This window comes from Delphinapterus leucas, chromosome 7, assembly GCF_059928025.1.
Source record: "Delphinapterus leucas isolate spDelLeu-1000000601 "Yukka" chromosome 7, BTC_Dleu_Yukka2, whole genome shotgun sequence".
Taxonomy (NCBI): domain Eukaryota; kingdom Metazoa; phylum Chordata; class Mammalia; order Artiodactyla; family Monodontidae; genus Delphinapterus; species Delphinapterus leucas.
In genome coordinates, this window is record NC_143135.1 from 91,251,207 (window position 1) to 91,266,782 (window position 15,576).

The window sequence follows — 15,576 nt, forward strand, 5'->3', positions numbered from 1 at the left end:
TCAAACCCTCCACAAATAGTTATGAGTTAATATTGCCTTTGTTCCAACTTCAATGTTGAGGACCAGGAAGTATTTTATTCCCTGGTAGGTTATTGTCTCTCTCATCTCAGAGAACAGCTCTTGAACATTTAAACAGAAGAGGAGTTAAAGAATCGTAAACACTAGTTAGGTTGCTCTTCAGAAACATCAGTAATAGCAGGAACAACTCACTTATCCTCAGCTTACCACCCTATTGACTGGTAGTCTCCTTAAGAGTGGAGAGTTAAGCACTCCATGTGCAAAAAGAGGAGGAAGATGTTTCTAGAAGGAGGAGGGTAAGCTGTTAGTTTATCACTCCCTTTCTTCTCAAGGGTCAATTTCTGTCACCTTTCCACCACCTTTCACTATTCATTAAATGTTACGGAAATCCCAGTTATTTGATGTGACCCTTGCCCTAGTGGAATTTATGATCTTACTTGTGAGTTAAGATTTACAAAATTTGAAGTCCAAACCTCCTATTTTATAGGTGAAGAAACTGAGACGGTGATCCGGGATAAGGAACTTCACCTTTCCATGCCTCGGTCTCTGCTGTGACGTGAGGGGTTGAATCAGGTGGCTACGAGGGCCAACAGTTTATGATTTCTGAATTAGAGAACAATAGTTGTTAAAATAGAATTTTAATATAGGTGCCATCTGAGGTAATGAAGTGATTACCTCTAATGTGGTAATCACTTTAAGATTCAAGTGAACCCGTGCTTCCTCTAATGTGTCGGGGAATTTGGAGGCGCAGCGACTTATGTTCCCCCTGGATCTGAGCTCCTGTTGGCACTGAGTTTCAGTTTGTGAGTCATCTCACTTCAAGCATATGCTGATTCTTTTCTGTATCACGTGACCCCTGACCAGACACTTCCTGATCCCTTCATTCTCTGAAATTCCACTGGCCCTAAAATATATGAGTAGCTGAAGGTTCAAGACAATGGAAGTGGTTCATGCCCTAGGACTACAGCAACCTAAGATATTCGAAACCCTTGCTTTTAACCTTATGGGGGATTTCTCAGCGACTCACTTTCTCTAATTGTCCCTCACCACGCTGTTCTGCTGTCTCCCCTCCCTTCTCTGGTCTCCGGCCCCCTCCTCACTGGCTTCTTGCCTCCCTTCCCAAACACCTGTACCCATCTCTTCACTTCACTTGCTTCAAGTCCAGATCCCACCCTGGGATTTTCACTTCCCTCAAGCCTTCAAAGTCCCTTAAAAGGAACTTTGCTACTTGTATTTAGAATTAGAAAATTCACTCTTTTTCCTTAATTGGGGGCTTGGGCTCTGAGCTTCCTAGAACCCAAAGCAAAGAGGGGGAATATCCATGACAAGGTTCACTGTGCTTATGAATTCAAAACAGACCAGCAGTTGTTCAACACAAGCACAACTTTTTCTGGCTCTGAAAACTCTCCTGCAGTTCGTGATGACTGGGGGCGGGGGGATAGTGTAGCTATCACTACCCCCTACCTGCCTCTACTGTGGTATACCTAGCTCAATTAGTGACTTTTTTCAAGGTTAAATCCTGTAGAAGAACATTATTAATTCCCTACACTAAAAGCCTTTACTGAGTGCCAGGAATAATGGTTCAAAATGCTGGATAGAGAAGAACACAAGGCAGAGGTGGTCCCTGGCCTCCTAAGCTTACAGTAGAGGTGGGCACGGGCAAGCAGGAGGTCAGCTTTGATGCATAACGTGGTGTAAATGGGAAAACACAGGAGAGCCTTGACTAATCTTGAAGGGTTGGCAAAGGCTTCCTGGAGGAAGTGATACTTAAGATGAGGCTTAAAGGGGAAGTAAGATTTATCTGAGCAAAAAGAGGGGAAATGAGTTCCAGGCAGAGAGAAGAGCCTGACAAGATGCCTGGAGGTGAGAGGGACGACACATAGGATTAGGGACTGTAGCAGATGCCGTCGTGAGGCACGCAGATCCCCTTCTCCAGGACAGCACATCCAGCCCCTGCTGCTGCTGCTGTGGTGTTGGCTGCTAAGGGCCCAGCTGCCCCCTTCCCAGGGGAGTTGCTCTTAGCTGACAGGAGGCACCTCATCTGGGAAGTTACAGGCCACTGCCCCCTCCTGCACCCACGGTCAGTCCATAGCCAATGAATGACTAATACAGGGATTCCAAAGGCTGGTCCCCCTGCCCGGGGGTCGGGGGTGGGGAGAGGTGGGGATTGTGGCTGTGTGCTTGAGCTAAGACAGAGGCAAAGGGAAATGGTTGAGACTGAAATCTCCAGACGTATTTGGTCCAGATTTGAGCCCCATCCCATTAGCAAGTTAGGGATCCCCTGACTTAAGTTACTGCTGTTTTCAATAAAAATTCTCATGAGTTATATCCATTTAGATTTCTGATGACTAGGATCACAGTTCATAAAACTCGACCCTGGCTTCATCCAACTTTCTGAACTTGTAATTAAGGACTCCGAAGACTCAGCAAATCATGACATTTGGGTAAAATCCCTCTGCACCTCAGTCTCTTTAAAAAGTGGGAATAATAATCCACGCTCTCTCTGCTTGATCGGGGTATAGCTAGAATAAAACATACCTCAAGAATATCTCATGTCCTTTGACCTGGGATATGAGGACAGGAATGCCTGGATCACAACCACCAATATCCCAAATACTGACAATGCACCTTCCTCCCACCAAGTGAGAAGAGCCTGCTTTCTGTTTATGACTCAGTCTCTTATGAGTCTGGTCAGTGTGAATCAGTGAAGAGACCAGCCAGGGATGCAGTGACAAATGAAGTTTCTGAACCTACAAAACCAGACTCTAAATCAAGACACTGACACTCTCAGAGACTAACCTGGAATAGTCTCCTGTTTTCCTCTCTCCCTTCATCCCCTAGAGATCAGGGCAAATGACCTAGCATAGTAGAACAGGACGGGAGCTGGATCTTGAAGGGTGAGTGGAAAGAACTCCAACAAGACCCACTTCAAAGCAAAGAAGCAGAATATCTCCCCACCAATACAATATACTTTTGAGTTTCTTGCTCCCAGGCAATAAGTATAAACCATGAATTAAAGTTAATTAGTGTCCTTCTTGAAAATGCAACTGTAATTATAGACATTTAAGTGCATTTAATGCATTGGAGGAGAATCAATTGTTTCACAGTTCACAGAGGGTCCTGCTGGCTGGAGGGTAAACTCAGCACCTCCAGTAACTTAATAATCATTAAAAGTGCATGGGGCTTCAGGAAATCTGGATCTCGGGAGACCATGCATTCCCCATAGTGGAGAATGGAACATTCAACCTTCAATGTAGTGGAAAACCCCAGTAATTCAAAGTCCCCTGGGGTAAACCTGTTCTTTCCTTGCCTTTGGTCTCACAGGCACCTTCTAAGTGCCAAGCACTAGGCAGGAGGGCTACAGACAGTAAATCAGACATACATGGTTCCTGCCTTCTCAGAGCTTATGGTCTATTTGTCAAGGATGGACAATAAATCAAGCAAAACAAGTCACTGTGGAAAGTGTCATATAGGGAATGTGCATGGGCATGATTTCCTGGAGAAAGTGACTTTAATCTGAGACCTAGAGGATGAAGAGAGTAAACAAAGCATGTTACAGGCAGAGGGCTGAGGGGAGGGGAAACCATAATCCAGGCAAAACACAGCAAAACCTGGAGACAAGAGAGAGCACGGCTCATGGAAGGATAAGAGGAGTTCTGTGTGGCTGGTGTGGAAGGTGTGAGAAGGAAGTGGCCAAGGTGGACTAAGGAGGGAAACAGAGGCTGAGTCAGAGAGGCCGATGGCGTTTGTACTTAAATCTCAGCACGATGACAGACCCTGGATGGTGTTACCTAAGCAAATAACAAAACCTGGCTTTGAGAAACGTAGAGACTTCTGCTGTCCTCTAGTATTTCCAGGGAAGGAAATGTAGCTTCCTTGGGTTGTTTAGTCTACTGTGTAACTAAAAGGAAGCGTTTAGCTTTACCCAAGACTTTTGCTCTTGGCCACCTTGGGTTCCTACACACTCCTGCCTTAAAGGCCTGGGGTTAATTCTAGCCCTTAGTGTGGCATCCAGGGCTTTTCTCTACCTCTGCCTTCCACTCCCACCCCGCAAGTCTCAGCCCTCAGCCCTGCATGACTGACACTCAATAAATACTTTCAAATGAAAGGAGGATGGATTGCCTCTGGGCTTCTATCTCAGCTGCTCACAAACGTGCCTCCAGGCCTCTGAGCTTTGCTTGTGTTGAGGCCCCTCTCTCTTCACACCAGCCCTCGGACCCACAGAAGCTCTCACTGTTCTGCCAAGTGGGCTCAGAAATCTCTCCTCTAAGAAGCCTTTTCCTCTGGCAGAGCTGATAGATCCTCCTCTGGGTTCTCTGGGCTCTTTCTACACACAGTTGATTCTTGTTGTTCGCAGTAGGTAGATTGTATAAAGTCTTCGCGAACACTGGATTAGCGATCACCCAACCATGGCTCCCAGGGGGAATACGGGGTTAGTTTTCTGTGAGCCTCTGGTCACAAGATCTTCATCAACCGATCAATGCATAACTTTGTTTTATGTGTTGCTATTTAAAGATAACTTATTTAATCCATATTGTTGATTCATTAACACTGAACTCACAACCAACAGCGCTACAACTCATACTTGAATGAAGCTTGTGTAACATATGTATTTTCCACTTAAGGCATATCATAGCCTTCTTGCGCTTAAAGAACAGTAGCACTTCAACGCCACGTTTGGGGACCATTTTAAACAGCGAAATTGATCTCAGAGAGGCAGCAGTGAGTGGTGGTGTGAAGCGAGATCTTAATTCCCCGCCCAGGAACTGAACCTGGGTAGCCTGGATGAAAACCAGGAATCCCGGCCACTACACCCCCTGGCTCTTTCCCCCAGTGAAAAATGCCTTTCTCACGCAGGCAAAACTGTAAAAACAGGTACAAAGTTTATTATTAGAGCCATAGCACACAACAAGTGGGAGAGCACACAGAGAAACAGTTTGTTTACTGAAGATAAAGCAAGGCAGAGATGCACACACAGAGAGGAAGGGAGTGGGCGTCCCCCCTAATAAGGAGGAGCGCAGTAAAGAGGCGGTTATTTATAACACAAGCTTCATTCAAGCATGAGTTGTAGCGCTGTTGGCTGTGAGTTCAGTGTTAATGAATCGACAATATGGATTAAGTAAGTTATCTTTAAATAGCAACACGTAAAACAAAGGTATGCATTGATCGGTTGATGAAGATCTTGTGACCAGAGGCTCACGGAAAACTAACCCCGTATTTCCCCTGCGAGCCATGGTTGGGTGGTCATTTATACAGGGCAGTTTTTCCGGGTCTTTGTTTACCTTTGGCCAATTATCTGGTTTCTTTTTCCACACCTGACCTGCCCTAGGGCCCTCCCCAACATGCGTGTGCAACTCTTCTCCAAGATGGACTACAGCCCAGAGGCCTTAGCATCACCTATTATGGGGTGGTGCCCCCTCCTTTTTGATCCCCAAGGTGCAATGTTTCCCTTGCCCCAAGGGTGGGAAATGTATGACCTCTTGATCTTTTAAGAGGGTTTATTCCCACTCTGGCCCTGCCATAAAAATGTCCAATGTCTGGTTATTTACCCTATTTCTGTCGCTGGTATTTATATCGAGGTGCAGATCTTGAAATACAGACAGGAGTCCGGTCATGAATATATAGTCCTGAAGCCCGTTTGTCTCTTGCTTCAGGAAATGTAAACAGGAGGCTGGTAATGAATGTCCGGCCTGGAGCCCACCTTCTTCTCACCTCAGGAAGTGTGAACGGGAGGCCAGTTGTAAATGTCTAGCCTGGAGCCCATCTATCTCCTGCCTCAAAATCACCAACAAAAAGCACAAAATTGTGAAAAATGTAACACTCAATAGATCATGAAAAGCACACTGCATACAGTAGGATTGCTGAAGCAAGAAGGTAGAGAGAGTTTGCCTTGTTCAGCCCCAGCTAAGAATGTGCGTGTTGACAATTCACATTTTTCACTGCTCTGTGCATGTCTAGGAGTGATCACAAGAGCACTGCAAGTCCTGATCTTAGGGTCGCAAATAAATTTTAGGGAATAGGAGAATCCACAAATGTGGAATCTGTGAATATTGAGAACTGACTGTATCTTTATTATTCTGAATTGAAGTTTGTAACTGATATTCACTTTTTTCTTCCAACAATGTGTAGTGACTACACTGTGAGCTTTTTGAGGAGTTAGCATACAATAGGAAATAATGACAACAACTAACATGGAGCATTTAATATGAGGTGTGCATTTTCTCATTCAGTTCTCAAAGAATTCTCTGAATTATGTACTATTATTATTCTTACTTTACACATGGGGAAACTAAGGCTTAGTGGTGATAGTGACATTTGCCTATGGTAACATAGTAAGTAGTAAAGGCTGGATTTGTGCACAGGCTATCTGACTTGGGAGCCCACACGCTTAATTGCTGGGCTATCCTGCCTGTGAATCTAAGTCCTTGTGGAGAACTGCCTGAAAAGGAAACACGAGACCTTCAGCATAATCTTCTGGTCAGCCCCTGAGAGTGGCAGTCAACCCATCTGGAGAGGAAGGAGTGGCTTTTCGGAGGAAGCAGAGACGATGGCAGGAGTGCTCATGGGTGGTCCCCCAGATGACTGAATTCACTCATTGATTTTGATGTGGAATCTGGCCTCTGTACCCCAACACCAAATTAAATCTCAGAGACAGAGTTTTGGGTGAAGTAGAAAAGAATAGCTTTATTGTTTTGCCAGGCAAAGGAGGCCACAGGGGGCTAATGCCCTCAAAACTGTGTCCCAACCTGGAGGGGGTAGTGAGGAGTTTTACAGCAATGGTTCAAAGAGCAGGGCGTGATCAGCTCGTGGACATTCTTCTGATTGGTTGGTGGTGAGGTAAGTGGGAGTCGGCATCAGTCAGCCTTCTGGTTCCAACTGGTCTGAGGTCTACCTGCTTGTGGGCAGCATACGGTTAATTTCTCCCACCTGGTGGGGGAATGTCTGCAAAATAGCTCAAAGATATTGTTATGTGTATCCCTTGAGGGGGAACCGGGACCCTGCCCCAAGCCTGCACTATTGTTTCTTTACTGTTCCTCCCCTGTCTCCCTGTCCCCTCCCTTCCCTAATTAACAACTGTTTGAACCTGCCTGTTGGAACTCAGGGAAGGTCATGGAGGCTGAATGAAGTCTATTTCCTGTAATCAAGAAATGGGGGACACAGAAAGGCTTCTGTGCCCAGGAGCCCTACAGGGTCCTGCTCGGTTTCAGTTTGAGGAGACAAGTGGCCAAGGCCGTTGTCTGGAAAGAACGGTTTCTGCTTATGGGTGAAATTTCTGTACTTACCTGTGACAGTAAATTGTCCAGATTGGACCTATTTGCCTGAAGGCAGTGGCATAGGCCATGCATGGGCCTTGCTGGGGTCAAGGCAGCACTAGCATGATAAAGCTGGTACCCCGCCAGCAAAGTTTGGGGCCCAGAGGGAGCATGACTTTGGAGTATGAGGGTCTTTTAGGTAGCAGCCTGGTACCTGGTTACGTCAGAAGTGGTAAGATGGTGCTTCCACTACCCGAGGTCTAGAAGGCCATGTTTAGCCTGAGAAAAGCCTCTGTAGGGCAGACACCTCAGCGATCATCTCCCATGCTCTCTAGGATCAGAGTGGGGTACTCGAACCAGGCCAGAGCCCTAGCTTTTGGGTCATTGGCCATTATCTGTCTGACAGTGTGACCAGGCTGCTGGGTCTTGAGGAAATGGCTCAGGGAATAAATGAGTATAAAAAGAAATATCATGTTGGGTACAGGGCCATCCATAACTCCTTCCCTCTTGGAGGGAACTAACACCCAAAGCCCTGTTTGTGGCCTGGATGTTCTGATTCTGGTACAACTGCACTCTGCTCTCAACACATATTTGTACCACTCGCACGCTGGGCTGCTCACGGGCCTCCTGTGGGTCCTTCCAATGGTCACGGGAGCCAGGGAGCCAGCTTAGACTGTCTGTGGCTGGAAGAAGACTCTGGAATGTCTCCAGTGAGAGCAATTTACATACCTCAGAGCAGGTTGTCAGATGTTTCCAGGAACAGAAAGGCCAAGATCTCTAGAGAAGGGACGAAGGGACGGCCACTGCCTGTGCAGATTCTCCTCCTGCCCAAGGGAGTCCTGGCCTTTGTCTCAATCCCCCCACAAGGTGCACAAAGCGCTAGCTCTGCCCAGCCTTTCCCTCATGGCCCGCTGCCACCTGCCGTCGTTCTGATGACTTCATCTTGGCGAAAAACCAACCTCCTCCCCACCCCCAGCATTTCTCAAGGAACTGACCCTCTCAGGGACCATCACTCCTCTCTGTCCCTCCTTCAAGGGGGGCATGTGAGGATAGGGTCAGGGTGGGTACTGCCCCCAGCAGGGGACGTTTCCACCTTTAATGAATTTTCCCTTGATCATAATTTATATTATCTAGGTCTAATCTAATTTCTCCAGGGTCTTAGGCTATGGACTTGTGATCATTTGTACAACAAGAGTGGATCTGGTCAAAATGAAGAAGTGGGTGAAATCTATCTCCATTAACCTACACCATACAGTTCTCTTCCTTCTCCAGACACTTCCTGCTCCAGATCTGCTGCTCTCTGTGCCTTCATTTTTCTCCCATCCAGGTTCCTTTTACTGTTTTGGGTGCTGGACCCTTGGGGCTTTCACGATTAGGAAACAGTGTATGAATACATAACCCAAATACATAACCCAAATAAAATGAGTGACCAACCTCCACCAATATTACCTTAACATGAAAAAAGCCAATCTGACTGCAGAAGCATTGAAAAGTAACACAAGTAACACAGGCGTGTTCAGAGGTGTCCTGAAGCAGCTGTGTGTTATATTGTACCACATAAAGAAAGACTGCCAAAAAATTCTCCTTTTGAATCTCTTTCTTTAGTCCCATTCCTCACAATAGCAGATTTTCTCTCCTCTCCCCAAAACTTTTCTGCCCCAAGCACCTGGCTGTCGCTTATGCCTCATGGTCCAGCCACCCCACTGTGGGGATACCTTTTCCCGCCTCCTGGATATTCTTCCCTCTGTAACCCCGTAATCTGCTGCATCTTCTGGGCTTCTTCAGTTTTGCATTTTCATCCTTTTTCCCACTTGTCACAATAAAAGCCTGGGAATATAGCAACAGAAAGAGATGTTTTGAGGGTAGTAAGGAAGGCGATAAGAGGAATGGGTCACAGCCATGGTGTTTTCTGGCTAAGATGCTTCTTCTCTAATGCATGTGTTGGGGGGAGGTATGAAAAGTGTTTTGTCCCACTCAAAATCCTTGCCTCCTTTGAGCTGTGCTAGTATTTCAGATCGGTGAACAGAGCAGGGACTTCATTTTGGGAAAATCTTCTACCATTCTTAAAATCATCCAGCAAGCATGCAGCTTCTAAGGTTTCAAGCTATCCTGCAAATGGATCAGTTCAGAATCTGGCTCCTGACTTCTGTTCTAGTATTACCTCTATCTACTTGCCCACATGTTTCCTTCACTCTAACCTTGCTTGATTACTAGCAACTGTCTTAATGCATCATGCCATTTTATGTCAGAACGCCCTCAATCCCTCCCTTCTCTATCCTATGCTCTCTACAGTAAATGTCAGTCACTTCTCTGATTTCCCACTAGATTGTTTACTCCCAGTTCCTAAGGAAACTGACAGATAATGGGTTCTTAAGGATATTTCTTGTATGGATGAATGAAAGAATGAATGAATGAATGAAGAGTTATAAAAAGGTTACAGTGTATTTCTTTTTTTAATATTTTAATTTTATTGGAGTACATTTGATTTATAGTGTGTTAGTTTCAGGTGTACAGCAAAGTGATTCAGTTATACATATATTCATTCTTTTTTCGATTCTTTTCTCATATAAGTTATCAAAGAATACTGAGTAGAGTTCCCTGTGCTATACATAACAGTGTATTTCTAAGCTTTGGTCAAAATTTAAAAAAAAAAATCATTATAGTGAAAATTGTGACTGCAAGTAAACCAGTACCATGAATGACTTTTTCAAGTCTAAGGATTAATGTCATTCTTTAATTTTGGAAAATTGTCAGTTTATAATCTTATAGTATTTTATTTCCCCCATTTTAACTATTCTTACCAGTTGGGGCACCAGTTATACATATGTTGGACCTTCTCAGTCTAACTTCTATAACTTCATTTTCATTTTTCTATGTATTTATCTTGTTTTATTGCATTCAGGGTGATTTATTGTCTTTTCAGGATAGGCTATGCTATGCTGCACACCAAACACACTCAGAAGGCAGAACAAAAGTTGATTTCTTGCATATGTCACAATCTGAAGCAGGTTGGTGGTCTCTTTTGACAGGTATCCTCCAAGATATGACTTTCTTCTTGTGATGCTGTCATCAACATGTGGTCTTCATGATCTCTAAGGGAGCAGATGGTCATCCAGGTTGTTTTGTGGCCAGGCCAAAAAGTGACAAACTTTACTTTCATTCACATTCCAACCACGTGGCCCTGATATCACTGCAAGGGCATCCAGGAAATATGGTTTTCCTATGTGCTCAGGAAGAAGAAATGGAATGCGTGAGCATGTAGCCAGTCTCTGCCACATTCATTTAGTTCTCTTTCCAATATACTGATTCTCTTTTACCTTATCTAGTCTATTATTATCACATTACTACTTTTTTGACTCAATTTTTAAATTTTCAATAGTTTTTGGTTCATTTTTATATATAACTTTTCCAATTTAATAACCTGTTGTCATTTTAAGAATGCTATTTCTTCACTTATTTCTTTGAGGATTCTAAAAAAACTTGTTTTAAATACCTGGGCTAGTCACTGCATTTTTTTTTTTTTTTAATTTCCTTAGGTGTGATTTGTCCTATTTGTTGGATCTGCCAACCAGCTCTTATTATGATTGATGTCATTATATGCTTTGTAATTTTTGTATGAAAGCTGATCATGCATGGGAATTTTTTCCCATGCTTGCTCTTCCCTATTGAATGATTTCATTGTAGCCTCAGCCTGATCCTCTGAGATGCACAGCTCTGACCTGAGTTTTTGTATAAAGATTTAAGCATTTTGACCCATTATGTATAGTATATCAGCTTGATCCAATATTTGATCCATTATATATAGCACCATTTTTGGATGCCATACATAGGCCCCATTCCTGTCACTCCAAACAGAAATGTTCTAAAAATTTAGTTGTACTATCTTAGTCCCATTTCACTGGTGGATACCTTTGGCTTGGCCCCAGGATTCAGGCAGGAGCTGGATTTTGACTCGCACTCCCAGGATGCTCTTGGTACCTTTCTCAGTGAACGACTGAAGCCCTGGCCTCCACACCTTCTAGCTGGCCCAGTTTTGCTTGTACTGCATGGCTTCAGCTCCTGCCTACTTTTTTTTTTTTTTTTTTTTTTGTGGTATGCGGGCCTCTCACTGTCGTGGCCTCTCCCTTTGTGGAGCACAGGATCCGGACGTGCAGGCTCAGCGGCCATGGCTCACGGGCCCAGCCACTCCATGGCATGTGGGATCTTCCCGGACCGGGGCACGAACCCCTGTCCCCCGCATCGGCAGGCGGACTCTCAACCACTGTGCCACCAGGGAAGCCCTCCTGCCTACTTTTTAAATAAAGGCTTTCTCTATCTTCTCAAACAGAATTAAATGTGCCCTCTTCTGTGTTACCCAGCACACAGTATATTATGATTATCTATGTATAGCCCTGTCATCTTAACTAGACTGTAGGCACATTGAAGGTAGAGATTATGCCCTATTTGTCTTGCCGCCCCAGTGCCTAGCACAACAGCTGTAGATTAGTGAAACTGAATTTGAGGGGTTTTAGGGCCTCTTAAGGAACCCAATTTTTTACTGTAACACAGAAATGAGTCTCCATTGATATAACACGATGTTTGTGGAAGACAATTTATAGACATAACCAAAAGGCATGCGTTTGGACTCTGAAAATGATGTTCTGATCTGCCTGTTGGTGTGCTAACTTGGGCAAGGCTTTTTATTTGCTCTCATTTTGCTCCTTTGAAGATATAATTGCTTCTTGGTTCCATATTTCTATAGCTCATTACACTGTTCCATACCATTTCATTCTGAAAATAAAACAAAATAGGATATTTAAAATTAATGATGTGGAGCACAGCTTTTTTTTCTCTCTCTCTCTACCTCTAGGCAGAATTAGTAAATGGCTTCAACACCAGCCATTCTCTTTATTGGAAGCATCTGGGTTTCATTAGAGTAAGAAAAATCACTGATTACAAGGGGAGAGGCCCCAGACCTATGTTTCAAAGGATCACTGGGATGTTTATCTATTCCTATCATCTCTTTCCCTTGTCCAGCAGGCTTGGGATGGCTACTTCTGTTTCCAAGCAAGTTGAAGAGGCATCCTCATTGGTTTTGGAATTTGGAGATTCCTAGTATAAGGCTTTCCACATTGGCTTCATTTTCAAAGATTCAGAAAATGCACAGTTTCTTGGATGACACAAGATCCTATGTGGCAAAGCTCTGTATCTTTTGTGATTGTCCCTGTCCATGAAGAAACTAAAGTATCAGTGGGGGTCTATTGATCATGTTTTCTAACTTATGAAGGTAGTTGAAGGTTTGTCCTTTCCCCCCAAGCACCATAACTAGTTTAAAATGGAATTTGCAAAGACACACAATGGAGCCACCATATTAGGGGATGGAACATTCAGTGAGAGGTGTTACAAGTGTACCACTAACAATAATAATAGTATTTAGCTTTGATCATGAGCTTATATACCAGGCCCTTTACTTATCCTGTTTCATTTGGACATGTGTGTGCTGGAGAAATGTTATTAAAGATCTTTCTGTTTTCTAAAGCTTGGTTCTCTCTTCCATCTCATCTGACCGATGTAGGAAAATCTGACTTTCTACTCTGGCGATCACCTTGCCCTTGGAAAACTTTAGCAGGATTAGGGGAAACAGTGGAATAGGATCCCTTTATATACTTGTGTGTTGCGGTTCATATTAATTATAAGTCTGCAATTGCTGAAAATGCAACTCATATTGGCTTAAACATGAAAGGGAATGTACTTGTTCACATGCTGAAAGGACTGGAAACACCAGGCTTCAGTCAAGGCTTTACCCAGCAACTCAGGTTAACACTGAGGACCCAGTTGCTTTTTTTCCTCCTCTTTGCCTTCCTCAACTTGTATTTCCCTAAATGGCCACAAGATGGCTGTAAGTAGCTGTGAGCACTAAGGACTTGTTCAAATCCAAAAGAAAAAGAAGGATCTTCGGGACGTTTCAAAGGAAGAGCGAAGCCATTTCCCCCAGAATCCTTCAGAAAATGTGTCTTTGTTTTGATTGACCCTAATTAGGTGAGATGTTCATCCCTGTCACGGTGGCGGCGGAGGACGGATTACTTTAAGTCAGTCAGGGTCCATCTCTTGAATCAGAGTGTGGTCAGCTTCCCCTCAAGCACATGAGCTGCGTGAGGGAGGGATGTACATCCAAATGGAAATCAAGGCACTGAGTCAGAGGGACCGGATGGCAGGTGCTCCCAAACAGCATATTTCTTCAGGAGAGAAGTGTCTTCACTTTCCCTTCTCTGGGCTTGGAGGGTAAAGTACTGGGGACTCAGTCAGGACAGGAATGAGGCCCCAGGAAAGGAAGCCAGGAGTAGGCCAGGCTCTAATCTAGCCCCGGGTTGGAGAGACAAAAAGGCTCACTTGTGTCCTCCCAGCTCACCTGGTTAAGACCTTCCCTAGTAACAGTGTGCATCGGCCAGGATTCCTAGTCCACGGGGCGTCACGTGGACTAGCCTAGTAGGCAGCTGGTAGGCAGGGGGTGTGGAGATTCAGGATGTCGGCCACCTTCTCGCATTCATCACCACTAACCGTGAAAGAAGCATCAGCAGATCAATACGAATATTCACCAGTTTTATGATAATATAACTCAAGCAGTGAACTTTCCTGTTCCTTCATTTCTTCATCTGTAAAATGAGGATAATGGGATCCTGGTAACCGCCTTGTTTATTTTATGTTGAGGATTTCAAGAGGGAACGTTTCTGTTCTTTGTCCGATGTTTTAGTCTTGGCCCATAACGGTGGGAACTTCCGGCCCGTAACGGTGGGAACTTCCACCCCACACCCGCCCCCGCTGGCTTCTCTTTCTTCCTCCGCGCTAGCCCTTCGCAAAGGAAGGCGGAGTCACATATTTGATTGGTCAGCCCTCTATCACTCATAAGTTACACTGGAGGGCGGGCTTATGTATGAAGGTGGGGTTATGTATGAAGGTGGTGTAGGTCCGCTCCCGTACTTGGTGCAGACCCTTGCTGTGGGTGAGTGGACCAGTCAGGACCTGTTCTGGCACACCTAGACATCCTTCCCCATCACTTCTCGTAGTGAAATTGGTAAGCAGAGCCCTTGGGGGAATCCAGTCAGCTCTCTAGCCTCAGGTGCCCTGAGGGTGCAGCTCTTGCGTTTGGATGTGAGTTTGGAGAGAGGAGACCCCACTTTGAAGTGAGCTCATGGTCCCCCATTCAGCATTTACCAGACCTTTGCATTAGAATATTAGCTTCTTGTCCTGCCAACTGTAAAAACTAGTGCTCTTTCCCAGTTGGCTGTTGACCTTTGTGCATGGCTTCCTTTGGCAGGAACCCAGGTGAAGACTTGAGGATAATGGGCAAGGGAGGAGAGAAGATAGAAGGAGGTATCAAGGCCCTAGCCTAGTCCTCTAATGCCCTATTAGGGGAGTTGTACCACTGACATGCAATTCTATATTTGAAAGTATCTGAGAAGTTAAACCAAGCACAAATGTAAGGTAGCACTAGGCCCCAGTTGATAATGTAAGGACTGATGCTCTCTCCTGGGAATTGACCTTATACAGATGTCAGTTCTGTAAGAAACATTTCTACTCCAAGCACCAGAACCTTGATTGTTAGCTGGGAGATTTTTCTCTTCCAGATGTGCTTGAATAAAAATGTACTATAGTACTCCCCTCTTATCTGCAGGGGACATGTTCCAAGACCCCCAGTGGCTGCCTGAAACTGTAGATAGTACCAAATCCTAGATACACTATGTTTTTCCTCTACATACATACTTATGATAAAGTTTATGTATAAATTAGGCACAGAGAGAATATTGGAATTACCAGCATCACTACTATTATACTTTGGGGCCATTATTCAGTGAAATAAGGGTACCTAAACACAAGCACTGCAATACCATGACAGTGGATCTGACAACTAGACAGCTACTCAGTGACTAATGGGTGGAATACGCTGGACAAAGGGAGGATTCACCTCCTGGATAGGACAGAGCTGGATAGTGAGAGATATTATCATGCAACTCAAAACAGCGCTCAATTTAAAACTTAGGAATTGTTTATTTTTGGAACTGTCCATGTAATATTTTCGGGCCACGGTTGACCACGGGTAATTGAAACCACGGAAATAGAAAGGGGGCATATACCACTGTGGCATAAGATATAGGCACTGCTCGGAAGTTGACTGATGTCCCCAACTTGGATGAAAATGCGTAGTAGATCTTTTCTTCTTCCTCCTCTATGAGAAAACACATCTTCTTGCTAAGTCTGTTTCCTTACAATGTGCTTTGAATTTTAGAGTCTCCTGGGACTTTGGTTTCTCTACAAAGAACTCTTCCAT